Raw genomic sequence first — 22,500 nt, forward strand, 5'->3', positions numbered from 1 at the left:
TGTCATGTTTAATAATTTGGAAAATATCACTAATAGTTTGACTTATATTTGTGCAATTACTATCAACTGTCTACAGAGCTAGTTTGGAAAACACTTTCAATAGATTTTTTAGTGTAGCCAAACTTACACCAAGATTAGAGATGCTTGAGCCTGTCAAACCTTCTACACTCTTTTAAATTTTGCTTGTTTTGTAAACTAATCAAGTGTTCCAGGAATGATGGGGATATTCCATTGTTTGTTCTGATTTGACAATTCATTTTGGACAATGAGCAGCCCTTTTGAGCTAGTGAAGATAATTGTGCTACATGAGAGTATGCACAGACAATTATTTTTCTTTTTTTTCATTAAAGCACAATTTTTAATAAAGGAGAGGTTAATGATATAATAATTAGCACTGAAAGTCATCTGACACGATTTGAAAGTAAAATGTTGTGCATTGAAAGTAACCAAAGCTCTTTTTACTTTGAGTGGACATCATTTTCTTTCAAATGAATTTGATATTTTGCTAAATGTACAAAACTTTCTTACAAATTTGACATTCAAAATGCATTTGTAATTAATAAATGCTTCTTAGTATGGCTGCTGAGATTCCTGGGTTCAGTCTCAAGTAGAGGAGGAGAATGACGGATAGAGAAAGAGAGAACAGGCAGGCATACTAAAGATTTTGATGTGCCAGTTCCTGACTCACCCTGAGCAACACTGGTTTCAAGCTTTTAGTAAATTTTCTGAAAAATAAAACAAACATATGGTCATAGTCGGCAGGATTTGAACCTGCACGGGGAGACCCCAATGGATTTCTAGTCCATCGCCTTAACCACTCAGCCAAGACTACCTCTCATGCAATGTGATGTTTTCACAAAAGTTTCTCTATGGGTTGAGCTACTTCATTTCAGGCTGTGAGGATGACTGAAGTAATATTGTATCAGAGATGATTTCCATGGGAAGTTAATCCTGACCACAGTGACCTGCGTTAATGATTTTTAAAATATAACTTGGAGAATGCTTTATACTTGGTATAGTTTTGGGTTTGTAAAATGTCAGTACTGACATCTAAGTTTATCAAAAGCTTCATATTTCGAGCCGGAATTGAACCAGCGACCTAAAGGATTTCTGTACCAATCTCCTCGACAGTCCTCCGCTCTACCAGCTGAGCTATCGAAGGATTCCATGATCGTACAGCTGTGATATTACGTGCTATTAAAATGATTGAGTGTTAATTTTAAACATTATCAACTTTCCAAGCAAAATGAAAAATGATTTGTCTACACAAAAGAGATTCAACTACTTATTCCTGTGTTGCTTTATCACACAAATTGTCATGTTTAATCATTTGGAAAATATCACTAATAGTTTGACTTATATTTGTGCAATTACTATCAACTGGCTACAGAGCTAGTTTGGAAAGCACTTTCAATAGATTTTTTAGTGTAGCCAAACTTACATCAAGATTAGAGATGCTTAAACCTATCAAACCTTCTACAATCTTTTAAATTTTGCTTGTTTTGTAAACTAATCAAGTGTTCCAGGAATGATGGGGATATTCCATTGTTTGTTCTGATTTGACAATTCATTTTGGACAATGAGCGGCCCTTTTGAGCTAGTGAAGATAATTGTGCTACATGAGAGTATGCACAGACAATTATTTTTCTTTTTTTGCATTAAAGCACAATTTTTAATAAAGGAGAGGTTAATGATATAATAATTAGCACTGAAAGTTTTCTGACTCGATTTGAGATTAAAATGTTGTGCATTGAAAGTAACCAAAGCTCTTTTTACTTTGAGTGGACATCATTTTCTTTCAAATGAATATAATATTTTGCTAAATGTACAAAACTTTCTTACAAATTTGACATTCAAAATGCATTTGTAATTAATAAATGCTACTTAGTATGGCTGCTGAGATTCCTGGGCTCAGTCTCAAGTAGAGGAGGAGAATGACGGATAGAGAAAGAGAGAACAGGCAGGCATCCTAAAGATTTTGATGTGCCAGTTCCTGACTCACCCTGAGCAACACTGGTTTCAAGCTTTTAGTAAATTTTCTGAAAAATACAACAATTATGTGGTCGTAGTCGGCAAGATTTGAACCTGCGCGGGGAGACCCCAATGGATTTCTAGACCATCGCCTTAACCACTCGGCCACGACTACCTCTCATGCAATGTGATGTTTTCACAAAAGTTTCTCTATGGGTTGAGCTACTTCATTTCAGGCTGTGAGGATGACTGAAGTAATATTGTATCAGAGATGATTTCCATGGGAAGTTAATCCTGACAACAGTGACCTGCGTTAATGATTTTTAAATTATAACTTGGAGAATGCTTTATACTTGGTATAGTTTTGGGTTTGTAAAATGTCAGTACTGACATCTTAGTTTATCAAAAGCATCATTCTTCGAGCCGGAATTGAACCAGCGACCTAAGGTTTTCTGTACCAATCTCCTCTACAGTCCTCCGCTCTACCAGCTGAGCTATCGAAGGCTTCCATGAACGGACACCTGTGATATTACGTGCTATTAAAATGATTGAGTGTTAATTTTAAACATTATCAACTTTCCAAGCAAAATGAAAAATGATTTGACTACACAAAAGAGATTCAACTACTTATTCCTGTGTTGCTTTATCACACAAATTGTCATGTTTAATCATTTGGAAAATATCACTAATAGTTTGACTTATATTTGTGCAATTACTATCAACTGGCTACAGAGCTAGTTTGGAAAGCACTTTCAATAGATTTTTTAGTGTAACCAAACTTACATCAAGATTAGAGATGCTTGAGCCTATCAAACCTTCTACACTCTTTTAAATTTTGCTTGTTTTGTAAACTAATCAAGTGTTCCAGGAATGATGGGGATATTCCATTGTTTGTTCTGATTTGACAATTCATTTTGGACAATGAGCGGCCCTTTTGAGCTAGTGAAGATAATTGTGCTACATGAGAGTATGCACAGACAATTATTTTTCTTTTTTTGCATTAAAGCACAATTTTTTATAATTGTGCTTTTTCTTTTTTTGCATAAAGCACAATTTTTAATAAAGGAGAGGTTAATGATATAATAATTAGCACTGAAAGTCATCTGACACGATTTGAAAGTAAAATGTTGTGCATTGAAAGTAAACAAAGCTCTTTTTACTTTGAGTGGACATCATTTTCTTTCAAATGAATTTGATATTTTGCTAAATGTACAAAACTTTCTTACAAATTTGACATTCAAAATGCATTTGTAATTAACAAATGCTACTTAGTATGGCTGCTGAGATTCCTGGGCTCAGTCTCAAGTAGAGGAGGAGAATGACGGATAGAGAAAGAGAGAACAGGCAGGCATCCTAAAGATTTTGATGTGCCAGTTCCTGACTCACCCTGAGCAACACTGGTTTCAAGCTTTTAGTAAATTTTCTGAAAAATAAAACAACCATGTGGTCGTAGTCTGCAGGATTTGAACCTGCGCGGGGAGACCCCAATTGATTTCTAGTCCATCACCTTAACCACCCGGCCACGACTACCTCTCATGCAATGTGATGTTTTCACAAAAGTTTCTCTATGGGTTGAGCTACTTCATTTCAGGCTGTGAGGATGACTGAAGTAATATTGTATCAGAGATGATTTCCATGGGAAGTTAATCCTGACCACAGTGACCTGCGTTAATGATTTTTAAAATATAACTTGGAGAATGCTTTATACTTGGTATAGTTTTGGGTTTGTAAAATGTCAGTACTGACATCTAAGTTTATCAAAAGTGTCATCCTTCGAGCCGGAATTGGACCAGCGACCTAAGGATTTCTGTACCAATCTCCTCTACAGTCCTTCGCTCTATCAGCTGAGCTATCAAAGGATTCCATGATCATACAACTGTGATATTATGTGCTATTAAAATGATTGAGTGTTAATTTTAAACATTATCAACTTTCCAAGCAAAATGAAAAATGATTTGACTACACAAAAGAGATTCAACTACTTATTCCTGTGTTGCTTTATCACACAAATTGTCATGTTTAATAATTTGGAAAATATCACTAATAGTTTGACTTATATTTGTGCAATTACTATCAACTGTCTACAGAGCTAGTTTGGAAAACACTTTCAATAGATTTTTTAGTGTAGCCAAACTTACACCAAGATTAGAGATGCTTGAGCCTGTCAAACCTTCTACACTCTTTTAAATTTTGCTTGTTTTGTAAACTAATCAAGTGTTCCAGGAATGATGGGGATATTCCATTGTTTGTTCTGATTTGACAATTCATTTTGGACAATGAGCAGCCCTTTTGAGCTAGTGAAGATAATTGTGCTACATGAGAGTATGCACAGACAATTATTTTTCTTTTTTTTCATTAAAGCACAATTTTTAATAAAGGAGAGGTTAATGATATAATAATTAGCACTGAAAGTCATCTGACACGATTTGAAAGTAAAATGTTGTGCATTGAAAGTAACCAAAGCTCTTTTTACTTTGAGTGGACATCATTTTCTTTCAAATGAATTTGATATTTTGCTAAATGTACAAAACTTTCTTACAAATTTGACATTCAAAATGCATTTGTAATTAATAAATGCTTCTTAGTATGGCTGCTGAGATTCCTGGGTTCAGTCTCAAGTAGAGGAGGAGAATGACGGATAGAGAAAGAGAGAACAGGCAGGCATACTAAAGATTTTGATGTGCCAGTTCCTGACTCACCCTGAGCAACACTGGTTTCAAGCTTTTAGTAAATTTTCTGAAAAATAAAACAAACATATGGTCATAGTCGGCAGGATTTGAACCTGCGCGGGGAGACCCCAATGGATTTCTAGTCCATCACCTTAACCACTCAGCCACGACTACCTCTCATGCAATGTGATGTTTTCACAAAAGTTTCTCTATGGGTTGAGCTACTTCATTTCAGGCTGTGAGGATGACTGAAGTAATATTGTATCAGAGATGATTTCCATGGGAAGTTAATCCTGACCACAGTGACCTGCGTTAATGATTTTTAAAATATAACTTGGAGAATGCTTTATACTTGGTATAGTTTTGGGTTTGTAAAACGTCAGTACTGACATCTAAGTTTATCAAAAGCTTCATATTTCGAGCCGGAATTGAACCAGCGACCTAAAGGATTTCTGTACCAATCTCCTCGACAGTCCTCCGCTCTACCAGCTGAGCTATCGATGGATTCCATGATCGTACAACTGTGATATTACGTGCTATTAAAATGATTGAGTGTTAATTTTAAACATTATCAACTTTCCAAGCAAAATGAAAAATGATTTGTCTACACAAAAGAGATTCAACTACTTATTCCTGTGTTGCTTTATCACACAAATTGTCATGTTTAATCATTTGGAAAATATCACTAATAGTTTGACTTATATTTGTGCAATTACTATCAACTGGCTACAGAGCTAGTTTGGAAAGCACTTTCAATAGATTTTTTAGTGTAGCCAAACTTACATCAAGATTAGAGATGCTTGAGCCTATCAAACCTTCTACAATCTTTTAAATTTTGCTTGTTTTGTAAACTAATCAAGTGTTCCAGGAATGATGGGGATATTCCATTGTTTGTTCTGATTTGACAATTCATTTTGGACAATGAGCGGCCCTTTTGAGCTAGTGAAGATAATTGTGCTACATGAGAGTATGCACAGACAATTATTTTTCTTTTTTTGCATTAAAGCACAATTTTTAATAAAGGAGAGGTTAATGATATAATAATTAGCACTGAAAGTCTTCTGACTCGATTTGAAAGTAAAATGTTGTGCATTGAAAGTAACCAAAGCTCTTTTTACTTTGAGTGGACATCATTTTCTTTCAAATGAATTTAATATTTTGCTAAATGTACAAAACTTTCTTACAAATTTGACATTCAAAATGCATTTGTAATTAATAAATGCTACTTAGTATGGCTGCTGAGATTCCTGGGCTCAGTCTCAAGTAGAGGAGGAGAATGACGGATAGAGAAAGAGAGAACAGGCAGGCATCCTAAAGATTTTGATGTGCCAGTTCCTGACTCACCCTGAGCAACACTGGTTTCAAGCTTTTAGTAAATTTTCTGAAAAATATAACAATTATGTGGTCGTAGTCGGCAGGATTTGAACCTGTGCGGGTAGACCCCAATGGATTTCTAGACTATCGCCTTAACCACTCGGCCACGACTACCTCTCATGCAATGTGATGTTTTCACAAAAGTTTCTCTATGGGTTGAGCTACTTCATTTCAGGCTGTGAGGATGACTGAAGTAATATTGTATCAGAGATGATTTCCATGGGAAGTTAATCCTGACCACAGTGACATGCGTTAATGATTTTTAAATTATAACTTGGAGAATGCTTTATACTTGGTATAGTTTTGGGTTTGTAAAATGTCAGTACTGACATCTTAGTTTATCAAAAGCATCATTCTGCGAGCCGGAATTGAACCAGCGACCTAAGGTTTTCTGTACCAATCTCCTCTACAGTCCTCCGCTCTACCAGCTAAGCTATCGAAGGCTTCCATGATCAGCCAACTGTGATATTACGTGCTATTAAAATGATTGAGTGTTAATTTTAAACATTATCAACTTTCCAAGCAAAATGAAAAATGATTTGACTACACAAAAGAGATTCAACTACTTATTCCTGTGTTGCTTTATCACACAAATTGTCATGTTTAATCATTTGGAAAATATCACTAATAGTTTGACTTATATTTGTGCAATTACTATCAACTGGCTACAGAGCTAGTTTGGAAAGCACTTTCAATAGATTTTTTAGTGTAACCAAACTTACATCAAGATTAGAGATGCTTGAGCCTATCAAACCTTCTACACTCTTTCAAATTTTGCTTGTTTTGTAAACTAATCAAGTGTTCCAGGAATGATGGGGATATTCCATTGTTTGTTCTGATTTGACAATTCATTTTGGACAATGAGCGGCCCTTTTGAGCTAGTGAAGATAATTGTGCTACATGAGAGTATGCACAGACAATTATTTTTCTTTTTTTGCATTAAAGCACAATTTTTTATAATTGTGCTTTTTCTTTTTTTGCATAAAGCACAATTTTTAATAAAGGAGAGGTTAATGATATAATAATTAGCACTGAAAGTCATCTGACACGATTTGAAAGTAAAATGTTGTGCATTGAAAGTAAACAAAGCTCTTTTTACTTTGAGTGGACCTCATTTTCTTTCAAATGAATTTGATATTTTGCTAAATGTACAAAACTTTCTTACAAATTTGACATTCAAAATGCATTTGTAATTAACAAATGCTACTTAGTATGGCTGCTGAGATTCCTGGGCTCAGTCTCAAGTAGAGGAGGAGAATGACGGATAGAGAAAGAGAGAACAGGCAGGCATCCTAAAGATTTTGATGTGCCAGTTCCTGACTCACCCTGAGCAACACTGGTTTCAAGCTTTTAGTAAATTTTCTGAAAAATAAAACAACCATGTGGTCGTAGTCTGCAGGATTTGAACCTGCGCGGGGAGACCCCAATTGATTTCTAGTCCATCACCTTAACCACCCGGCCACGACTACCTCTCATGCAATGTGATGTTTTCACAAAAGTTTCTCTATGGGTTGAGCTACTTCATTTCAGGCTGTGAGGATGACTGAAGTAATATTGTATCAGAGATGATTTCCATGGGAAGTTAATCCTGACCACAGTGACCTGCGTTAATGATTTTTAAAATATAACTTGGAGAATGCTTTATACTTGGTATAGTTTTGGGTTTGTAAAATGTCAGTACTGACATCTAAGTTTATCAAAAGTGTCATCCTTCGAGCCGGAATTGGACCAGCGACCTAAGGATTTCTGTACCAATCTCCTCTACAGTCCTTCGCTCTATCAGCTGAGCTATCAAAGGATTCCATGATCATACAACTGTGATATTATGTGCTATTAAAATGATTGAGTGTTAATTTTAAACATTATCAACTTTCCAAGCAAAATGAAAAATGATTTGACTACACAAAAGAGATTCAACTACTTATTCCTGTGTTGCTTTATCACACAAATTGTCATGTTTAATAATTTGGAAAATATCACTAATAGTTTGACTTATATTTGTGCAATTACTATCAACTGTCTACAGAGCTAGTTTGGAAAACACTTTCAATAGATTTTTTAGTGTAGCCAAACTTACACCAAGATTAGAGATGCTTGAGCCTGTCAAACCTTCTACACTCTTTTAAATTTTGCTTGTTTTGTAAACTAATCAAGTGTTCCAGGAATGATGGGGATATTCCATTGTTTGTTCTGATTTGACAATTCATTTTGGACAATGAGCAGCCCTTTTGAGCTAGTGAAGATAATTGTGCTACATGAGAGTATGCACAGACAATTATTTTTCTTTTTTTTCATTAAAGCACAATTTTTAATAAAGGAGAGGTTAATGATATAATAATTAGCACTGAAAGTCATCTGACACGATTTGAAAGTAAAATGTTGTGCATTGAAAGTAACCAAAGCTCTTTTTACTTTGAGTGGACATCATTTTCTTTCAAATGAATTTGATATTTTGCTAAATGTACAAAACTTTCTTACAAATTTGACATTCAAAATGCATTTGTAATTAATAAATGCTTCTTAGTATGGCTGCTGAGATTCCTGGGTTCAGTCTCAAGTAGAGGAGGAGAATGACGGATAGAGAAAGAGAGAACAGGCAGGCATACTAAAGATTTTGATGTGCCAGTTCCTGACTCACCCTGAGCAACACTGGTTTCAAGCTTTTAGTAAATTTTCTGAAAAATAAAACAAACATATGGTCATAGTCGGCAGGATTTGAACCTGCGCGGGGAGACCCCAATGGATTTCTAGTCCATCACCTTAACCACTCAGCCACGACTACCTCTCATGCAATGTGATGTTTTCACAAAAGTTTCTCTATGGGTTGAGCTACTTCATTTCAGGCTGTGAGGATGACTGAAGTAATATTGTATCAGAGATGATTTCCATGGGAAGTTAATCCTGACCACAGTGACCTGCGTTAATGATTTTTAAAATATAACTTGGAGAATGCTTTATACTTGGTATAGTTTTGGGTTTGTAAAACGTCAGTACTGACATCTAAGTTTATCAAAAGCTTCATATTTCGAGCCGGAATTGAACCAGCGACCTAAAGGATTTCTGTACCAATCTCCTCGACAGTCCTCCGCTCTACCAGCTGAGCTATCGATGGATTCCATGATCGTACAACTGTGATATTACGTGCTATTAAAATGATTGAGTGTTAATTTTAAACATTATCAACTTTCCAAGCAAAATGAAAAATGATTTGTCTACACAAAAGAGATTCAACTACTTATTCCTGTGTTGCTTTATCACACAAATTGTCATGTTTAATCATTTGGAAAATATCACTAATAGTTTGACTTATATTTGTGCAATTACTATCAACTGGCTACAGAGCTAGTTTGGAAAGCACTTTCAATAGATTTTTTAGTGTAGCCAAACTTACATCAAGATTAGAGATGCTTGAGCCTATCAAACCTTCTACAATCTTTTAAATTTTGCTTGTTTTGTAAACTAATCAAGTGTTCCAGGAATGATGGGGATATTCCATTGTTTGTTCTGATTTGACAATTCATTTTGGACAATGAGCGGCCCTTTTGAGCTAGTGAAGATAATTGTGCTACATGAGAGTATGCACAGACAATTATTTTTCTTTTTTTGCATTAAAGCACAATTTTTAATAAAGGAGAGGTTAATGATATAATAATTAGCACTGAAAGTCTTCTGACTCGATTTGAAAGTAAAATGTTGTGCATTGAAAGTAACCAAAGCTCTTTTTACTTTGAGTGGACATCATTTTCTTTCAAATGAATTTAATATTTTGCTAAATGTACAAAACTTTCTTACAAATTTGACATTCAAAATGCATTTGTAATTAATAAATGCTACTTAGTATGGCTGCTGAGATTCCTGGGCTCAGTCTCAAGTAGAGGAGGAGAATGACGGATAGAGAAAGAGAGAACAGGCAGGCATCCTAAAGATTTTGATGTGCCAGTTCCTGACTCACCCTGAGCAACACTGGTTTCAAGCTTTTAGTAAATTTTCTGAAAAATATAACAATTATGTGGTCGTAGTCGGCAGGATTTGAACCTGTGCGGGTAGACCCCAATGGATTTCTAGACTATCGCCTTAACCACTCGGCCACGACTACCTCTCATGCAATGTGATGTTTTCACAAAAGTTTCTCTATGGGTTGAGCTACTTCATTTCAGGCTGTGAGGATGACTGAAGTAATATTGTATCAGAGATGATTTCCATGGGAAGTTAATCCTGACCACAGTGACATGCGTTAATGATTTTTAAATTATAACTTGGAGAATGCTTTATACTTGGTATAGTTTTGGGTTTGTAAAATGTCAGTACTGACATCTTAGTTTATCAAAAGCATCATTCTGCGAGCCGGAATTGAACCAGCGACCTAAGGTTTTCTGTACCAATCTCCTCTACAGTCCTCCGCTCTACCAGCTAAGCTATCGAAGGCTTCCATGATCAGCCAACTGTGATATTACGTGCTATTAAAATGATTGAGTGTTAATTTTAAACATTATCAACTTTCCAAGCAAAATGAAAAATGATTTGACTACACAAAAGAGATTCAACTACTTATTCCTGTGTTGCTTTATCACACAAATTGTCATGTTTAATCATTTGGAAAATATCACTAATAGTTTGACTTATATTTGTGCAATTACTATCAACTGGCTACAGAGCTAGTTTGGAAAGCACTTTCAATAGATTTTTTAGTGTAACCAAACTTACATCAAGATTAGAGATGCTTGAGCCTATCAAACCTTCTACACTCTTTCAAATTTTGCTTGTTTTGTAAACTAATCAAGTGTTCCAGGAATGATGGGGATATTCCATTGTTTGTTCTGATTTGACAATTCATTTTGGACAATGAGCGGCCCTTTTGAGCTAGTGAAGATAATTGTGCTACATGAGAGTATGCACAGACAATTATTTTTCTTTTTTTGCATTAAAGCACAATTTTTTATAATTGTGCTTTTTCTTTTTTTGCATAAAGCACAATTTTTAATAAAGGAGAGGTTAATGATATAATAATTAGCACTGAAAGTCATCTGACACGATTTGAAAGTAAAATGTTGTGCATTGAAAGTAAACAAAGCTCTTTTTACTTTGAGTGGACCTCATTTTCTTTCAAATGAATTTGATATTTTGCTAAATGTACAAAACTTTCTTACAAATTTGACATTCAAAATGCATTTGTAATTAACAAATGCTACTTAGTATGGCTGCTGAGATTCCTGGGCTCAGTCTCAAGTAGAGGAGGAGAATGACGGATAGAGAAAGAGAGAACAGGCAGGCATCCTAAAGATTTTGATGTGCCAGTTCCTGACTCACCCTGAGCAACACTGGTTTCAAGCTTTTAGTAAATTTTCTGAAAAATAAAACAACCATGTGGTCGTAGTCGGCAGAATTTGAAACTGCGCGGGGAGACCCCAATGGATTTCTAGTCCATCGCCTTAACCACTCGGCCACGACTACCTCTCATGCAATGTGATGTTTTCACAAAAGTTTCTCTATGGGTTGAGCTACTTCATTTCAGGCTGTGAGGATGACTGAAGTAATATTGTTTCAGAGATGATTTCCATGGGAAGTTAATCCTGACCACAGTGACCTGCGTTAATGATTTTTAAAATATAACTTGGAGAATGCTTTATACTTGGTATAGTTTTGGGTTTGTAAAATGTCAGTACTGACATCTAAGTTTATCAAAAGCGTCATCCTTCGAGCCGGAATTGAACCAGCAACCTAAGGATTTCTGTACCAATCTCCTCTACAGTCCTCCGCTCTACCAGCTGAGCTATCGAAGGATTCCATGATCGTACCACTGTGATATTACATGCTATTAAACTGATTGAGTGTTAATTTTAAACATTATCAACTTTCCAAGCAAAATGAAAAATGATTTGACTACACAAAAGAGATTCAACTACTTATTCCTGTGTTGCTTTATCACACAAATTGTCATGTTTAATCATTTGGAAAATATCACTAATAGTTTGACTTATATTTGTGCAATTACTATCAACTGGCTACAGAGCTAGTTTGGAAAGCACTTTCAATAGATTTTTTAGTGTAGCCAAACTTACATCAAGATTAGAGATGCTTGAGCCTATCAAACCTTCTACACTCTTTTACATTTTGCTTGTTTTGTAAACTAATCAAGTGTTCCAGGAATGATGGGGATATTCCATTGTTTGTTCTGATTTGACAATTCATTTTGGACAATGAGCGGCCCTTTTGAGCTAGTGAAGATAATTGTGCTACATGAGAGTATGCACAGACAATTATTTTTCTTTGTTTGCATTAAAGCACAATTTTTAATAAAGGAGAGGTTAATGATATAATAATTAGCACTGAAAGTCATCTGACACGATTTGAAAGTAAAATGTTGTGCATTGAAAGTAAACAAAGCTCTTTTTACTTTGAGTGGACATCATTTTCTTTCAAATGAATTTGATATTTTGCTAAATGTACAAAACTTTCTTACAAATTTGACATTCAAAATGCATTTGTAATTAATAAATGCTACTTAGTATGGCTGCTGAGATTCCTGGGCTCAGTCTCAAGTAGAGGAGGAGAATGACGGATAGAGAAAGAGAGAACAGGCAGGCATCCTAAAGATTTTGATGTGCCAGTTCCTGACTCACCCTGAGCAACACTGGTTTCAAGCTTTTAGTAAATTTTCTGAAAAATAAAAAAACCATGTGGTCGTAGTCAGTAGTATTTGAATCTGCGCGATGGATTTCTAGTCCATCGCATTAACCACTCGGCCACGACTACCTCTCATGCAATGTTATTTTTTTACAAAAGTTTCTCTATGGGTTGAGCTACTTCATTTCAGGCTGTGAGGATGACTGAAGTAATATTGTATCAGAGATGATTTCCATGGGAAGTTAATCCTGACCACAGTGAACCTGCGTTAATGATTTTTAAAATATAACTTGGAGAATGCTTTATACTTGGTATAGTTTTGGGTTTGTAAAATGTCAGTACTGACATCTAAGTTTATCAAAAACGTCATCCTTCGAGCCAGAATTGAACCAGCGACCTAAGGATTTCTGTACCAATCTCCTCTACAGTCCTCCGCTCTACCAGCTGAGCTATCGAAGGATTCCATGATCTTACAACTGTGATATTACGTGCTATTAAAATGATTGAGTGTTAATTTTAAACATTATCAACTTTCCAAGCAAAATGAAAAATGATTTGACTACACAAAAGAGATTCAACTACTTATTCCTGTGTTGCTTTATCACACAAATTGTCATGTTTAATCATTTGGAAAATATCACTAATAGTTTGACTTATATTTGTGCAATTACTATCAACTGGCTACAGAGCTAGTTTGGAAAGCACTTTCAATAGATTTTTTAGTGTAGCCAAACTTACATCAAGATTAGAGATGCTTGAGCCTGTCAAACCTTCTACACTCTTTTAAATTTTGCTTGTTTTGTAAACTAATCAAGTGTTCCAGGAATGATGGGGATATTCCATTGTTTGTTCTGATTTGACAATTCATTTTGGACAATGAGCGGCCCTTTTGAGCTAGTAAAGATAATTGTGCTACATGAGAGTATGCACAGACAATTATTTTTCTTTTTTTGCATTAAAGCACAATTTTTAATAAAGGAGAGGTTAATGATATAATAATTAGCACTGAAAGTCATCTGACATGATTTGAAAGTAAAATGTTGTGCATTGACAGTAACCAAAGCTCTTTTTACTTTGAGTGGACATCATTTTCTTTCAAATGAATTTGATATTTTGCTAAATGTACAAAACTTTCTTACAAATTTGACATTCAAAATGCATTTGTAATTAATAAATGCTACTTAGTATGGCTGCTGAGATTCCTGGGCTCAGTCTCAAGTAGAGGAGGAGAATGATGGATAGAGAAAGAGAGAACAGGCAGGCATCCTAAAGATTTTGATGTGCCAGTTCCTGACTCACCCTGAGCAACACTGGTTTCAAGCTTTTAGTAAATTTTCAGAAAAATAAAACAACCATGTGGTCGTATCGGCAGGATTTGAACCTGCGCGGGGAGACCCCAATGGATTTCTAGTCCATCACCTTAACCACTCGGCCACGACTACCTCTCATGCAATGTGATGTTTTCACAAAAGTTTCTCTATGGGTTGAGCTACTTCATTTCAGGCTGTGAGGATGACTGAAGTAATATTGTATCACAGATGATTTCCATGGGAAATTAATCCTGACCACAGTGACCTGCGTTAATGATTTTTAAAATATAACTTGGAGAATGCTTTATACTAGGTATAGTTTTGGGTTTGTAAAATGTCAGTACTGACATCTAAGTTTATCAAAAGACCATCCTTCGAGACGGAATTAAACCAGCGACCTAAGGATTTCTGTACCAATCTCCTCTACAGTCCTCCGCTTTACCAGCTGAGCTTTCGAAGGATTCCCTGATCATACAGCTGTGATATTACGTGCTATTAAAATGATTGAATGTTAATTTTAAACATTATCAACTTTCCAAGCAAAATGAAAAATGATTTGACTACACAAAAGAGATTCAACTACTTATTCCTGTGTTGCTTTATCACACAAATTGTCATGTTTAATCATTTGGAAAATATCACTAATAGTTTGACTTATATTTGTGCAAATACGATCAACTGGCTACAGAGCTAATTTGGAAAGCACTTTCAATAGATTTTTTAGTGTAGCCAAACTTACATCATGATTAGAGATGCTTGAGCCTATCAAACCTTCTACACTCTTTTAAATTTTGCTTGTTTTGTAAACTAATCAAGTGTTCCAAGAATGATGGGGATATTCCATTGTTTGTTCTGATTTGACAATTCATTTTGGACAATGAGCGGCCCTTTTGAGCTAGTGAAGATAATTGTGCTACATGAGAGTATGCACAGACAATTATTTTTCTTTGTTTGCATTAAAGCACAATTTTTAATAAAGGAGAGGTTAATGATATAATAATTAGCACTGAAAGTCATCTGACACGATTTGAAAGTAAAATGTTGTGCATTGAAAGTAACCAAAGCTCTTTTTACTTTGAGTGGACATCATTTTCTTTCAAATGAATTTGATATTTTGCTAAATGTACAAAACTTTCTTACAAATTTGACATTCAAAATGCATTTGTAATTAATAAATGCTACTTAGTATGACTGCTGAGATTCCTGGGCTCAGTCTCAAGTAGAGGAGGAGAATGACGGATAGAGAAAGAGAGAACAGGCAGGCATCCTAAAGATTTTGATGTGCCAGTTCCTGACTCACCCTGAGCAACACTGGTTTCAAGCTTTTAGTAAATTTTCTGAAAAATGAAACAACCATGTGGTCGTAGTCAGCAGGATTTGAACCTGCACGGGGAGACCCCAATGGAGTTCTAGTCCATCGCCTTAACCACTCGGCCACGACTACCTCTCATGTGATGTGATGTTTACACAAAAGTTTCTCTATGGGTTGAGCTACTTCATTTCAGGCTGTGAGGATGACTGAAGTAATATTGTTTCAGAGATGATTTCCATGGGAAGTTAATCCTGACCACAGTGACCTGCGTTAATGATTTTTAAAATATAACTTGGAGAATGCTTTATACTTGGTATAGTTTTGGGTTTGTAAAATGTCAGTACTGACATCTAAGTTTATCAAAAGCGTCATCCTTCGAGCCGGAATTGAACCAGCAACCTAAGGATTTCTGTACCAATCTCCTCTACAGTCCTCCGCTCTACCAGCTGAGCTATCGAAGGATTCCATGATCGTACCACTGTGATATTACATGCTATTAAACTGATTGAGTGTTAATTTTAAACATTATCAACTTTCCAAGCAAAATGAAAAATGATTTGACTACACAAAAGAGATTCAACTACTTATTCCTGTGTTGCTTTATCACACAAATTGTCATGTTTAATCATTTGGAAAATATCACTAATAGTTTGACTTATATTTGTGCAATTACTATCAACTGGCTACAGAGATAGTTTGGAAAAGCACTTTCAATAGATTTTTAGTGTAGCCAAACTTACATCAAGATTAGAGATGCTTGAGCCTATCAAACCTTCTACACTCTTTTAAATTTTGCTTGTTTTGTAAACTAATCAAGTGTTCCAGGAATGATGGGGATATTCCATTGTTTGTTCTGATTTGACAATTCATTTTGGACAATGAGCGGCCCTTTTGAGCTAGTGAAGATAATTGTGCTACATGAGAGTATGCACAGACAATTATTTTTCTTTGTTTGCATTAAAGCACAATTTTTAATAAAGGAAAGGTTAATGATATAATAATTAGCACTGAAAGTCATCTGACACGATTTGAAAGTAAAATGTTGTGCATTGAAAGTAAACAAAGCTCTTTTTACTTTGAGTGGACATCATTTTCTTTCAAATGAATTTGATATTTTGCTAAATGTACAAAACTTTCTTACAAATTTGACATTCAAAATGCATTTGTAATTAATAAATGCTACTTAGTATGGCTGCTGAGATTCCTGGGCTCAGTCTCAAGTAGAGGAGGAGAATGATGGATAGAGAAAGAGAGAACAGGCAGGCATCCTAAAGATTTTGATGTGCCAGTTCCTGACTCACCCTGAGCAACACTGGTTTCAAGCTTTTAGTAAATTTTCAGAAAAATAAAACAACCATGTGGTCTTATCGGCAGGATTTGAACCTGCGCGGGGAGACCCCAATGGATTTCTAGTCCATCACCTTAACCACTCGGCCACGACTACCTCTCATGCAATGTGATGTTTTCACAAAAGTTTCTCTATGGGTTGAGCTACTTCATTTCAGGCTGTGAGGATGACTGAAGTAATATTGTATCAGAGATGATTTCCATGGGAAATTAATCCTGACCACAGTGACCTGCGTTAATGATTTTTAAAATATAACTTGGAGAATGCTTTATACTTGGTATAGTTTTGGGTTTGTAAAATGTCAGTACTGACATCTAAGTTTATCAAAAGCGTCATCCTTCGAGCCGGAATTGAACCAGCAACCTAAGGATTTCCGTACCAATCTCCTCTACAGTCCTCCGCTCTACCAGCTGAGCTATCGAAGGATTCCATGATCGCACATCTGTGATATTACATGCTATTAAAATGATTGAGTGTTAATTTTAAACATTATCAACTTTCCAAGCAAAATGAAAAATGATTTGACTACACAAAAGAGATTCAACTACTTATTCCTGTGTTGCTTTATCACACAAATTGTCATGTTTAATCATTTGGAAAATATCACTAATAGTTTTACTTAAATCTGTGCAATTACTATCAACTGGCTACAGAGCTAGTTTGGAAAGCACTTTCAATAGATTTTTTTAGTGTAGCTAAACTTACATCAAGATTAGAGATGCTTGAGCCTATCAAACCTTCTACACTCTTTTAAATTTTGCTTGTTTTGTAAACTAATCAAGTGTTCCAGGAATGATGGGGATATTCCATTGTTTGCTCTGATTTGACAATTCATTTTGGACAATGAGCGGCCCTTTTGAGCTAGTGAAGATAATTGTGCTACATGAGAGTATGCACAGACAATTATTTTTCTTATTTTGCATTAAAGCACAATTTTTAATAAAGGAGAGGTTAATGATATAATAATTAGCACTGAAAGTCATCTGACACGATTTGAAAGTAAAATGTTGTGCATTGAAAGTAAACAAAGCTCTTTTTACTTTGAGTGGACATCATTTTCTTTCAAATGAATTTGATATTTTGCTAAATGTACAAAACTTTCTTACAAATTTGACATTCAAAATGCATTTGTAATTAATAAATGCTACTTAGTATGGCTGCTGAGATTCCTGGGCTCAGTCTCAAGTAGAGGAGGAGAATGATGGATAGAGAAAGAGAGAACAGGCAGGCATCCTAAAGATTTTGATGTGCCAGTTCCTGACTCACCCTGAGCAACACTGGTTTCAAGCTTTTAGTAAATTTTCAGAAAAATAAAACAACCATGTGGTCTTATCGGCAGGATTTGAACCTGCGCGGGGAGACCCCAATGGATTTCTAGTCCATCACCTTAACCACTCGGCCACGACTACCTCTCATGCAATGTGATGTTTTCACAAAAGTTTCTCTATGGGTTGAGCTACTTCATTTCAGGCTGTGAGGATGACTGAAGTAATATTGTATCAGAGATGATTTCCATGGGAAATTAATCCTGACCACAGTGACCTGCGTTAATGATTTTTAAAATATAACTTGGAGAATGCTTTATACTTGGTATAGTTTTGGGTTTGTAAAATGTCAGTACTGACATCTAAGTTTATCAAAAGCGTCATCCTTCGAGCCGGAATTGAACCAGCAACCTAAGGATTTCCGTACCAATCTCCTCTACAGTCCTCCGCTCTACCAGCTGAGCTATCGAAGGATTCCATGATCTTCCACCTGTGATATTACGTGCTATTAAAATGATTGAGTGTTAATTTTAAACATTATCAACTTTCCAAGCAAAATAAAAAATGATTTGACTACACAAAAGAGATTCAACTACTTATTCCTGTGTTGCTTTATCACACAAATTGTCATGTTTAATCATTTGGAAAATATCACTAATAGTTTGACTTATATTTGTGCAATTACTATCAACAGGCTACAGAGCTAGTTTGGAAAGCACTTTCAATAGATTTTTTTAGTGTAGCCAAACTTACATCAAGATTAGAGATGCTTGAGCCTATCAAACCTTCTACACTCTTTTAAATTTTGCTTGTTTTGTAAACTAATCAAGTGTTCCAAGAATGATGGGGATATTCCATAGTTTGCTCTGATTTGACAATTCATTTTGGACAATGAGCGGCCCTTTTGAGCTAGTGAAGATAATTGTGCTACATGAGAGTATGCACAGACAATTATTTTTCTTTTTTTGCATTAAAGCACAATTTTTAATAAAGGAGAGGTTAATGATATAATAATTAGCACTGAAAGTCATCTGACACGATTTGAAAGTAAAATGTTGTGCATTGAAAGTAACCAAAGCTCTTTTTACTTTGAGTGGACATCATTTTCTTTCAAATGAATTTGATATTTTGCTAAATGTACAAAACTTTCTTACAAATTTGACATTCAAAATGCATTTGTAATTAATAAATGCTACTTAGTATGGCTGCTGAGATTCCTGGGCTCAGTCTCAAGTAGAGGAGGAGAATGACGGATAGAGAAAGAGAGAACAGGCAGGCATCCTAAAGATTTTGATGTGCCAGTTCCTGACTCACCCTAAGCAACACTGGTTTCAAGCTTTTAGTAAATTTTCTGAAAAATAAAACAACCATGTGGTCGTAGTCGGCAGGATTTGAACCTGCGCGGGAATACCCCAATAGATTTACTAGTCTATCACCTTAACCTCTCGGCCACGACTACCTCTCACGCAATGTGATGTTTTCACAAAAGCTTCTCTATGGGTTGAGCTACTTCATTTCAGGCTGTGAGGATGACTGAAGTAATATTGTATCAGAGATGATTTCCATGGGAAGTTAATCCTGACCACAGTGACCTGCGTTAATGATTTTTAAAATATAACTTGGAGAATGCTTTATACTTGGTATAGTTTTGGGTTTGTAAAATGTCAGTACTGACATCTAAGTTTATCAAAAGCGTCATCCTTCGAGCCGGAATTGAACCAGCAACCTAAGGATTTCTGTACCAATCTCCTCTACAGTCCTCCGCTCTACCAGCTGAGCTATCGAAGGATTGCATGATCGTACAACTGTGATATTACATGCTATTAAACTGATTGAGTGTTAATTTTAAACATTATCAACTTTCCAAGCAAAATGAAAAATTATTTGACTACACAAAAGAGATTCAACTACTTATTCCTGTGTTGCTTTATAACACAAATTGTCATGTTTAATCATTTGGAAAATATCACTAATAGTTTGACTTATATTTGTGCAATTACTATCAACTGGCTACAGAGCTAGTTTGGAAAGCACTTTCAATAGATTTTTTAGTGTAGCCAAACTTACATCAAGATTAGAGATGCTTGAGCCTGTCAAACCTTCTACACTCTTTTAAATTTTGCTTGTTTTGTAAACTAATCAAGTGTTCCAGGAATGATGGGGATATTCCATTGTTTGTTCTGATTTCACAATTCATTTTGGACAATGAGCGGCCCTTTTGAGCTAGTGAAGATAATTGTGCTACATGAGAGTATGCACAGACAATAATTTTTCTTTTTTTGCATTAAAGCACAATTTTTAATAAAGGAGAGGTTAATGATATAATAATTAGCACTAAAAGTCATCTGACACGATTTGAAAGTAAAATGTTGTGCATTGAAAGTAACCAAAGCTCTTTTTACTTTGAGTGGACATCATTTTCTTTCAAATGAATTTGATATTTTGCTAAATGTACAAAACTTTCTTACAAATTTGACATTCAAAATGCATTTGTAATTAATAAATGCTACTTAGTATGGCTGCTGAGATTCCTGGGCTCAGTCTCAAGTAGAGGAGGAGAATGACGGATAGAGAAAGAGAGAACAGGCAGGCATCCTAAAGATTTTGATGTGCCAGTTCCTGACTCACCCTGAGCAACACTGGTTTCAAGCTTTTAGTAAATTTTCTGAAAAATAAAACAACCATGTGGTCGTAGTCGGCAGGATTTGAACCTGCGCGGGAATACCCCTATAGATTTCCAGTCTATCACCTTAACCACTCGGCCACGACTACCTCTCGCGCAATGTGATGTTTTCACAAAAGCTTCTCTATGGGTTGAGCTACTTAATTTCAGGCTGTGAGGATGACTGAAGTAATATTGTATCAGAGATGATTTCCATGGGAAGTTAATCCTGACCACAGTGACCTGCGTTAATGATTTTTAAAATATAACTTGGAGAATGCTTTATACTTGGTATAGTTTTGGGTTTGTAAAATGTCAGTACTGACATCTAAGTTTATCAAAATCATCATCCTTCGAGCCAGAATTGAACCAGCGACCTAAGGATTTCCGTACCAATCTCCTCTACAGTCCTCCGCTCTACCAGCTGAGCTATCGAAGGATTCCATGACCGTCCAACTGTGATATTACATGCTATTAAAATGATTGAGTGTTAATTTTAAACATTATCAACTTTCCAAGCAAAATAAAAAATGATTTGACTACACAAAAGAGATTCAACTACTTATTCCTGTGTTGCTTTATCACACAAATTGTCATGTTTAATCATTTGGAAAATATCACTAATAGTTTGACTTATATTTGTGCAATTACTATCAACTGGCTACAGAGCTAGTTTGGAAAGCACTTTCAATAGATTTTTTAGTGTAGCCAAACTTACATCAAGATTAGAGATGCTTGAGCCTATCAAACCTTCTACACTCTTTTAAATTTTGCTTGTTTTGTAAACTAATCAAGTGTTCCAGGAATGATGGGGATATTCCATTGTTTGTTCTGATTTGACAATTCATTTTGGACAATGAGCGGCCCTTTTGAGCTAGTGAAGATAATTGTGCTACATGAGAGTATGCACAGACAATTATTTTTCTTTTTTTGCATTAAAGCACAATTTTTAATAAAGGAGAGGTAAATGATATAATAATTAGCACTGAAAGTCATCTGACACGATTTGAAAGTAAAATGTTGTGCATTGAAAGTAACCAAAGCTCTTTTTACTTTGAGTGGACATCATTTTCTTTCAAATGAATTTGATATTTTGCTAAATGTACAAAACTTTCTTACAAATTTGACATTCAAAATGCATTTGTAATTAATAAATGCTACTTAGTATGGCTGCTGAGATTTCTGGGCTCAGTCTCAAGTAGAGGAGGAGAATGACGGATAGAGAAAGAGAGAACAGGCAGGCATCCTAAAGATTTTGATGTGCCAGTTCCTGACTCACCCTGAGCAACACTGGTTTCAAGCTTTTAGTAAATTTTCTGAAAAATAAAACAACCATGTGGTCGTAGTTGGCAGGATTTGAACCTGCGCGGGAATACCCCAATAGATTTCTAGTCTATCACCTTAACCACTCGGCCACGACTACCTCTCACGCAATGTGATGTTTTCACAAAAGCTTCTCTATGGGTTGAGCTACTTAATTTCAGGCTGTGAGGATGACTGAAGTAATATTGTATCAGAGATGATTTCCATGGGAAGTTAATCCTGACCACAGTGACCTGCGTTAATGATTTTTAAAATATAACTTGGAGAATGCTTTATACTTGGTATAGTTTTGGGTTTGTAAAATGTCAGTACTGACATCTAAGTTTATCAAAATCATCATCCTTCGAGCCGGAATTGAACCAGCGACCTAAGGATTTCCGTACCAATCTCCTCTACAGTCCTCCGCTCTACCAGCTGAGCTATCGAAGGATTCCATGATCGTCCAACTGTGATATTACATGCTATTAAAATGATTGAGTGTTAATTTTAAACATTATCAACTTTCCAAGCAAAATAAAAAATGATTTGACTACACAAAAGAGATTCAACTACTTATTCCTGTGTTGCTTTATCACACAAATTGTCATGTTTAATCATTTGGAAAATATCACTAATAGTTTGACTTATATTTGTGCAATTACT

General features: G+C 35.4%; 28 non-coding genes across 28 annotated transcripts; all 28 read right to left on the reverse strand.

Moving 5' to 3' along the window:
* Nucleotides 1-750: 750 nt before the first annotated feature.
* TRNAS-AGA (transfer RNA serine (anticodon AGA)) lies at nucleotides 751-832 on the reverse strand. Its single transcript has one exon. It is a non-coding gene; the product is annotated as a tRNA-Ser (tRNA).
* Nucleotides 833-1,071: 239 nt separating this feature from the next.
* On the reverse strand, nucleotides 1,072-1,162 carry TRNAD-GUC (transfer RNA aspartic acid (anticodon GUC)). Its single transcript is given in 2 exon segments — nucleotides 1,072-1,108; nucleotides 1,126-1,162. It is a non-coding gene; the product is annotated as a tRNA-Asp (tRNA).
* Nucleotides 1,163-2,064: 902 nt separating this feature from the next.
* TRNAS-AGA (transfer RNA serine (anticodon AGA)) lies at nucleotides 2,065-2,146 on the reverse strand. Its single transcript has one exon. It is a non-coding gene; the product is annotated as a tRNA-Ser (tRNA).
* A 239-nt stretch (nucleotides 2,147-2,385) lies between these two features.
* TRNAY-GUA (transfer RNA tyrosine (anticodon GUA)) lies at nucleotides 2,386-2,475 on the reverse strand. The gene is given in 2 exon segments: nucleotides 2,386-2,421; nucleotides 2,439-2,475. It is a non-coding gene; the product is annotated as a tRNA-Tyr (tRNA).
* Nucleotides 2,476-3,419: 944 nt separating this feature from the next.
* TRNAS-AGA (transfer RNA serine (anticodon AGA)) lies at nucleotides 3,420-3,501 on the reverse strand. Its single transcript has one exon. It is a non-coding gene; the product is annotated as a tRNA-Ser (tRNA).
* A 239-nt stretch (nucleotides 3,502-3,740) lies between these two features.
* TRNAY-GUA (transfer RNA tyrosine (anticodon GUA)) lies at nucleotides 3,741-3,830 on the reverse strand. Its single transcript is given in 2 exon segments — nucleotides 3,741-3,776; nucleotides 3,794-3,830. It is a non-coding gene; the product is annotated as a tRNA-Tyr (tRNA).
* A 902-nt stretch (nucleotides 3,831-4,732) lies between these two features.
* TRNAS-AGA (transfer RNA serine (anticodon AGA)) lies at nucleotides 4,733-4,814 on the reverse strand. The gene has a single exon. It is a non-coding gene; the product is annotated as a tRNA-Ser (tRNA).
* A 1,232-nt stretch (nucleotides 4,815-6,046) lies between these two features.
* TRNAS-AGA (transfer RNA serine (anticodon AGA)) lies at nucleotides 6,047-6,128 on the reverse strand. The gene has a single exon. It is a non-coding gene; the product is annotated as a tRNA-Ser (tRNA).
* Nucleotides 6,129-7,401: 1,273 nt separating this feature from the next.
* Nucleotides 7,402-7,483, reverse strand: TRNAS-AGA (transfer RNA serine (anticodon AGA)). Its single transcript has one exon. It is a non-coding gene; the product is annotated as a tRNA-Ser (tRNA).
* A 239-nt stretch (nucleotides 7,484-7,722) lies between these two features.
* TRNAY-GUA (transfer RNA tyrosine (anticodon GUA)) lies at nucleotides 7,723-7,812 on the reverse strand. The gene is given in 2 exon segments: nucleotides 7,723-7,758; nucleotides 7,776-7,812. It is a non-coding gene; the product is annotated as a tRNA-Tyr (tRNA).
* A 902-nt stretch (nucleotides 7,813-8,714) lies between these two features.
* Nucleotides 8,715-8,796, reverse strand: TRNAS-AGA (transfer RNA serine (anticodon AGA)). The gene has a single exon. It is a non-coding gene; the product is annotated as a tRNA-Ser (tRNA).
* Nucleotides 8,797-10,028: 1,232 nt separating this feature from the next.
* On the reverse strand, nucleotides 10,029-10,110 carry TRNAS-AGA (transfer RNA serine (anticodon AGA)). The gene has a single exon. It is a non-coding gene; the product is annotated as a tRNA-Ser (tRNA).
* Nucleotides 10,111-11,383: 1,273 nt separating this feature from the next.
* On the reverse strand, nucleotides 11,384-11,465 carry TRNAS-AGA (transfer RNA serine (anticodon AGA)). Its single transcript has one exon. It is a non-coding gene; the product is annotated as a tRNA-Ser (tRNA).
* Nucleotides 11,466-11,704: 239 nt separating this feature from the next.
* On the reverse strand, nucleotides 11,705-11,794 carry TRNAY-GUA (transfer RNA tyrosine (anticodon GUA)). Its single transcript is given in 2 exon segments — nucleotides 11,705-11,740; nucleotides 11,758-11,794. It is a non-coding gene; the product is annotated as a tRNA-Tyr (tRNA).
* Nucleotides 11,795-13,007: 1,213 nt separating this feature from the next.
* Nucleotides 13,008-13,097, reverse strand: TRNAY-GUA (transfer RNA tyrosine (anticodon GUA)). The gene is given in 2 exon segments: nucleotides 13,008-13,043; nucleotides 13,061-13,097. It is a non-coding gene; the product is annotated as a tRNA-Tyr (tRNA).
* An 898-nt stretch (nucleotides 13,098-13,995) lies between these two features.
* TRNAS-AGA (transfer RNA serine (anticodon AGA)) lies at nucleotides 13,996-14,081 on the reverse strand. Its single transcript has one exon. It is a non-coding gene; the product is annotated as a tRNA-Ser (tRNA).
* Nucleotides 14,082-15,310: 1,229 nt separating this feature from the next.
* TRNAS-AGA (transfer RNA serine (anticodon AGA)) lies at nucleotides 15,311-15,392 on the reverse strand. Its single transcript has one exon. It is a non-coding gene; the product is annotated as a tRNA-Ser (tRNA).
* Nucleotides 15,393-15,631: 239 nt separating this feature from the next.
* TRNAY-GUA (transfer RNA tyrosine (anticodon GUA)) lies at nucleotides 15,632-15,721 on the reverse strand. Its single transcript is given in 2 exon segments — nucleotides 15,632-15,667; nucleotides 15,685-15,721. It is a non-coding gene; the product is annotated as a tRNA-Tyr (tRNA).
* Nucleotides 15,722-16,619: 898 nt separating this feature from the next.
* On the reverse strand, nucleotides 16,620-16,705 carry TRNAS-AGA (transfer RNA serine (anticodon AGA)). The gene has a single exon. It is a non-coding gene; the product is annotated as a tRNA-Ser (tRNA).
* Nucleotides 16,706-16,943: 238 nt separating this feature from the next.
* TRNAY-GUA (transfer RNA tyrosine (anticodon GUA)) lies at nucleotides 16,944-17,033 on the reverse strand. Its single transcript is given in 2 exon segments — nucleotides 16,944-16,979; nucleotides 16,997-17,033. It is a non-coding gene; the product is annotated as a tRNA-Tyr (tRNA).
* Nucleotides 17,034-17,932: 899 nt separating this feature from the next.
* On the reverse strand, nucleotides 17,933-18,018 carry TRNAS-AGA (transfer RNA serine (anticodon AGA)). The gene has a single exon. It is a non-coding gene; the product is annotated as a tRNA-Ser (tRNA).
* Nucleotides 18,019-18,256: 238 nt separating this feature from the next.
* On the reverse strand, nucleotides 18,257-18,346 carry TRNAY-GUA (transfer RNA tyrosine (anticodon GUA)). Its single transcript is given in 2 exon segments — nucleotides 18,257-18,292; nucleotides 18,310-18,346. It is a non-coding gene; the product is annotated as a tRNA-Tyr (tRNA).
* A 903-nt stretch (nucleotides 18,347-19,249) lies between these two features.
* Nucleotides 19,250-19,332, reverse strand: TRNAT-AGU (transfer RNA threonine (anticodon AGU)). Its single transcript has one exon. It is a non-coding gene; the product is annotated as a tRNA-Thr (tRNA).
* A 239-nt stretch (nucleotides 19,333-19,571) lies between these two features.
* On the reverse strand, nucleotides 19,572-19,661 carry TRNAY-GUA (transfer RNA tyrosine (anticodon GUA)). Its single transcript is given in 2 exon segments — nucleotides 19,572-19,607; nucleotides 19,625-19,661. It is a non-coding gene; the product is annotated as a tRNA-Tyr (tRNA).
* Nucleotides 19,662-20,563: 902 nt separating this feature from the next.
* Nucleotides 20,564-20,645, reverse strand: TRNAS-GGA (transfer RNA serine (anticodon GGA)). The gene has a single exon. It is a non-coding gene; the product is annotated as a tRNA-Ser (tRNA).
* A 239-nt stretch (nucleotides 20,646-20,884) lies between these two features.
* Nucleotides 20,885-20,974, reverse strand: TRNAY-GUA (transfer RNA tyrosine (anticodon GUA)). Its single transcript is given in 2 exon segments — nucleotides 20,885-20,920; nucleotides 20,938-20,974. It is a non-coding gene; the product is annotated as a tRNA-Tyr (tRNA).
* Nucleotides 20,975-21,876: 902 nt separating this feature from the next.
* TRNAS-AGA (transfer RNA serine (anticodon AGA)) lies at nucleotides 21,877-21,958 on the reverse strand. The gene has a single exon. It is a non-coding gene; the product is annotated as a tRNA-Ser (tRNA).
* A 239-nt stretch (nucleotides 21,959-22,197) lies between these two features.
* Nucleotides 22,198-22,287, reverse strand: TRNAY-GUA (transfer RNA tyrosine (anticodon GUA)). The gene is given in 2 exon segments: nucleotides 22,198-22,233; nucleotides 22,251-22,287. It is a non-coding gene; the product is annotated as a tRNA-Tyr (tRNA).
* Nucleotides 22,288-22,500: the final 213 nt, after the last annotated feature.

This window comes from Pseudophryne corroboree, unplaced genomic scaffold, assembly GCF_028390025.1.
Source record: "Pseudophryne corroboree isolate aPseCor3 unplaced genomic scaffold, aPseCor3.hap2 scaffold_1194, whole genome shotgun sequence".
Classification (NCBI taxonomy): domain Eukaryota; kingdom Metazoa; phylum Chordata; class Amphibia; order Anura; family Myobatrachidae; genus Pseudophryne; species Pseudophryne corroboree.